The sequence below is a fragment of the Sinocyclocheilus anshuiensis genome, unplaced genomic scaffold (genome assembly GCF_001515605.1).
Source record: "Sinocyclocheilus anshuiensis isolate Anshui unplaced genomic scaffold, SAMN03320099.WGS_v1.1 scaffold1522, whole genome shotgun sequence".
NCBI lineage: Eukaryota > Metazoa > Chordata > Actinopteri > Cypriniformes > Cyprinidae > Sinocyclocheilus > Sinocyclocheilus anshuiensis.
Window position 1 is genome coordinate 561,748 of NW_015546143.1, and position 5,227 is coordinate 566,974.

At 39.4% G+C, this 5,227-nt stretch overlaps 1 protein-coding gene across 1 annotated transcript in view; it reads right to left on the reverse strand.

Moving 5' to 3' along the window:
- LOC107701211 (regulatory-associated protein of mTOR) overlaps positions 1–3,365 on the reverse strand; it is a 312,842-nt gene extending 309,477 nt beyond the window's left edge. The window contains exon 1 of the mRNA XM_016503169.1: positions 2,961–3,365. The gene's annotated coding sequence lies outside the window, so the exon portion shown is untranslated. The remainder of the gene's footprint in view (positions 1–2,960) is intronic.
- Positions 3,366–5,227: the final 1,862 nt, after the last annotated feature.

Here is a 5,227-nt window from a genome sequence, read left to right on the forward strand (position 1 = left end):
GAGAAACAATAATGTACAGTATGTGGAAAATAATGTGTTTTTTCGCAGCATCACAGAATTTCATTACACCAAATACACCAAATAATGTTCTTTTTAGCAGCATCACATGATCCCTTTAAATTGTCAACGCAAGGAAATATCTGTCTATATTTCTCTAATATTTTTAATGAAAAACGCAGCAGCGGCACGTCTCGTGGGCTAGACTTACAAAACATTAAAATGAAAAAACGTCACTTACATCATCATCACCGCATCTCTCGCGCCACTGATGACGCTCCCTGACGCACTCCTAACATTCAAATGCACATGTTTATTTTAAATTTGACTAATATTCATTCTTTATTCATAATCTCCTCATCACAGGCAGGCACAGCACTCATTTCAGCATGTGTTCGTGTTTGTGTGTGCTGTCTGCGTCACTCATAGCATGTGCCTATATCGTGCACTATATTGAAAAATGTTTCTATCATTATCGAAGAGGGTGTACCGTTGATAAATATCGATACCGTTTTATCGCTCAGGCCTAAGCTGAAGAGTTACAAATTTCCACTGGCATTAATATCAACACAAAAACCATGCGGAGGGAGCTTAATAGAATGGGTTTCCATGGCCGAGCAGCTGCATGCAAGCCTCACATCACCTAGTACAATGCCAAGCGTCGCATGGAGTGGTGTAAAGCACACCGCCACTGGACTCTGAAGTAGTGGAAACATGCTCTGTGGAGTGATGAATCACACTTCTCCGTCTGGCAGTCTGATGGGCGAGTCTAGATTTGGCGGATACAAGGACAATGTTACCTGTCTGACCCTTTTCTATTCCAGCATGACTGTGCCCCAGTGAACAAAACAAGGTCCATAAAGACATAGTTGGAGGACTCTGGTGTAGAAGAACTGACTGGCCAACACAGAGCACTGACCTCAACCCCACTAAACACCGTTGGGAGGACCTGTAATAGAGATTGCAATCCAGGACTTATGAAGGCATGAAAAACAGCGCATACCGCAGGAACGGTATAACGGAAAATATTAGCGGTTTTGAAACCGTGAAATGTTCAAATCGCAGTATACCTTGAAACCGGTAATCGGCCCATGCCTACACGCAACATATTTCATAGTATTCTAAGCAATGATAAAGGCTATGTCAATTAGCATTGCATTATTATATACTTTATTATAATAAAAAGTATAAAATTATATTAAATAAATAAATAAAATAAAAATTATAATAAGACAAACTCGGATAAACCATATATTGTCGTAGTCGTGTGTTTATTAGTCACGATGAATTAATGAAAGCAGTTAAATCTTCTGTTTATTTAGCAACCTATATGGATTTCCTGGGTTTCTTCTGCGAGGCGTATTTGGAGTTTCAGCGCGAGAGTGCCCTCTGGCCTTCGGATGGAGATTTACTGCTGATCACAGAACCGTGCTTCACTGAAAGATACACATGACAATCGCAGCTTCTGCCTAATCACGATTTATTGCCTTTGCGATTTAATTTCGATTAATCGTGCAGCCCTACTGTGTCATCATCAGAGCTTATGCAGCCGTCTAGCTGCGCTGACTAAGCCAGCTGGTTGCTCTTGAGAAACTCGTGCAGTACTTTGATGCCATGCGTCACAATGACGTGCTGTTGCCACTGTCTCAAGTCGGGCAAAATTTCTAACATGCACAGCAAGTCAGACGTCAGTCGACCTACGCAGCACCGCTTGAAGTCGAACACCGATATTGCTAGGGGTTGGCTTGACAGGTCTTGGTTACATCAGCAAATTTAGTCAATTAAATTTATCAAGCTTTCCATAAGTCCTAAATACCATTTCAAACTCATAACATTTAGACTGGTAGCTGCACTGGTGGTGCAGAATAAAGCGTACCTGGTAAATGCATAGGCTCACAGATTTCAACTGCTGCTCTCATAATGACTAGAGCTGCACGATAAATCGAAATGGAATCGAAATCGCGATTCGACAGAAGCTTGTCTTATGACAATATATGGTTTATCTGAGTTATACTTTATTTTAATAAAAATTATAATAATAATATTTATAATGCAATGCCTTTATCACTGCTTAGAATACTATGAAATATGTTGCGTGCCTTATTCTGTGTAAGAAGCCACATTATCTCACAGAAGGATTTATTTCAAACACTCGACTGACGTTATGAAGTGAGTTTGGAGTAAAAATATGTTATTAAATGTGGTATTTTCACATGCTTTCAGATGGAGCAGCATTTACTACACAGAGCCGTAGTTCACTGAGAAGCTATGCAAACAGCTGTCATTATCGCGATTTCTTCGATTTCATAATCGCGCAATAAATGCGTAACTTGTCAGTGAACTACGGCTCTGTGTAGTAAATGCTGCTCCATATGAAAGCACGTGATGATGATTTACTGCTGATTACAGAACCGGCATTACTAACAAAATGCGCATCACAATCGCATTCGATTAATCGTGCAGCCCTAATAATGACACTAAACAATTCTGCACTAAGACGCCAACCACTTATGTTGAGATAGCCTGCATGTACTGTACACTGAATTCAAAAACCTTAATGAAGACTTTTTAAAACCACAAAAACTAAGAACTGACGAATTTAAAAATCGAACTGAAAGTTGCCAGCATAAGTTACATTCAAACCAATTACAACAGAATTAAATCTGCTGCTTTCACCCAATAGTCATGCATATTCAATAGAAAATACCATGGTAACTATAAGTTATGACTAAATACCATGATTACTGCAGTTACTGTTACACTGTAAGACCATAATTAAAAAAAAAAAGACATAGGATGTCTTCTATACAGTGAAGCGTTCAGAACCAGTGTTACTTCTCTTTATTGATGACAGTGACGGCTAATACCACAGTATAACCGTTTTACTAAAGTAAATATGGTATTTTGGCACCATGGTGAATTGTTGAATAGAAACTGGGCGGTTTTGTGAATTGTACTCTCACCTCTGATCGGCAGAGTTCTCCAAAGCTCGAGCTAGAGATCCGCTGCGTCACACAGATCACTCCCGTCAGCAGCTTAAATGGCAGCGTCCACAGCCTGTAGAGGATCTGCAGGCGCTGGATCAAGAGGTGTGTGCAGGGCGATCTGAGATGGCTCTCCTTTTGGTTCTGGGTCAGGCGCAGCGGCCCATCAACATCCTCAAACACACACTCTGCGTGAGCCACGGCAGGCGCGCGATACTTTAATCCGACGGTCTCTTCCCGTGCACTTTCTGTTGTTTTTAATGATGGATCAACACTGTAGAACTCTGGCTAATTTTAATCAGACTTCCAGCAGAGACTGTTTCTCAACATTTGCACAAGGGCGCCGCCATCTTGAGGTGGACCCAGAATGCACCGCGCATTTGGGGGCGGGGCTATGTCTGAAGACGTCAACGAACACGTCACCTCTTGTTATGACTTTTCTTTACCTATTATAAATAAGTATTTCCAAAAGTTATGTTTAAAATAAAATAATTTGCTATTAACACCCAGTTTTCCCTAGTGAGCTTTCTATTGTTGTTTATATATATATATATATATATAATCACTAAAGGTAAAACCTCCAATAAAAAGACAACAGACAGTGAATTACAGGTCAGGTTACAGTTTCAAAAGGAAATTTTCAGATTTATTTGTCAGTGTTACATTTACATATTTCCCCACCAATTACGTTGACCACAAGGCTATCTATCCTGTTTTACAAGGCTGTTAATTCCAAAACTCATCTGCTGCCTATCTCAGTTTTCATGTCTTGAATGGTAGGAGGTGAGGTAGTCCTGGAAAATTAGAAGCAAAAGAGAAAACAGGAGCAAAACATCCATATGTTTCAGTCAGTGAATTAAGTCATACCACTTATCATTGTTAATGTTTCCCTTTTTTTGTATGTATGTATTTATTTTACCTATTAGGTATTACAATGACTATAATCTTAATCCAGCAACAAAGATCAACCAACCAATTTATTCCTAGAGGCCATCAAATATTAGGTAGAAACCACCTGTTTGAATGGATTTAGCATTCTCATAAATTGCAAAATAAAAAAAATTAAAAAAAATGGTAAAACATGTTTCATGTTTTAGAAACTTGGAAGAGTGCCAGCCATTGTTTTAGATACCTTTCTAGATTCAGCATTTTGATTGTTAGAATACTGGTGCGGAATAATAGTGACAGTTCTCCCATGTCACTAATGACAAAGTGTTTGATTGATTTAGCAATTAAATTTTCAGTGTGTCACAGATCATTTGCTTTATATAACCATGAAATATTGTGGTCACACTTCAAACATCAAATTAAAAATCAGAGCAACTGGTGATTGCCACCTTAAAGTCATGTAGAGTCGATTTAATAACTTAAACCTATACAGGTATCTATCTATCTATCTATCTATCTATCCATCTATCCATCCATCCATCCATCCATCCATCCATCCATCTATCTATCTATCTATCTATCTATCTATCTGTCTACCTCCTCACTTCGGAAACTGTAGGCTTCCACACAGACGTGCACACACATCAACACATCTCCGCATGAGAAGCGTTTACTAGACGGGGGGAAGGGCAGGGTCTCAAAATTAAAGATGAAATATGCAACATAACGCCAGGAGGGGTCACTCATATTTCATTAAAGGTGGGTTAAGCAATTTCTGGTAGCCAGTGTTGACATTTGAAATCACCAAAACAAACACGCCCCTACCCCAAAAGGGTCTCGCCCCTATTTTGATAGCTCCGCCCCCAAGAGTCAAGGTAATTCAAATTCAAAATGACTGAAGGTATAACACCAGTAGACTAACTATAAATGTTCTGTAAAAACAACAGCAGCTTTTAGCCCGGGGTGGAGTTAGGGGATGTGCCTGAAGCGTGAACCTTATAAGGGAAAACAAATAACGATTCCTAACACTGTGTCTACAACGGCGTGACAAAATACTATAGAACCACTGATCTATAATAGAGATTCATTATATAGAGATCAGTCTATGGAACTCATTATAATCAGTGATGCTGTCTACACCATAGATATATATACATATCTATGGTCTACACTGGATGTAGCGCGGCATGGCACGACAAATCCCCGACAGAAAACTGCTGCTGCGTTCTATTCATGACGTATTGACACAAATTTCAAATGACTTTCAATGGTCGCTTTGTCACGTACAGTGTACTAGACAGACTTTAGCTGTTACGGCGCAGACACGGTGTTACTCACCTATCGAGAAGAAACAAAGC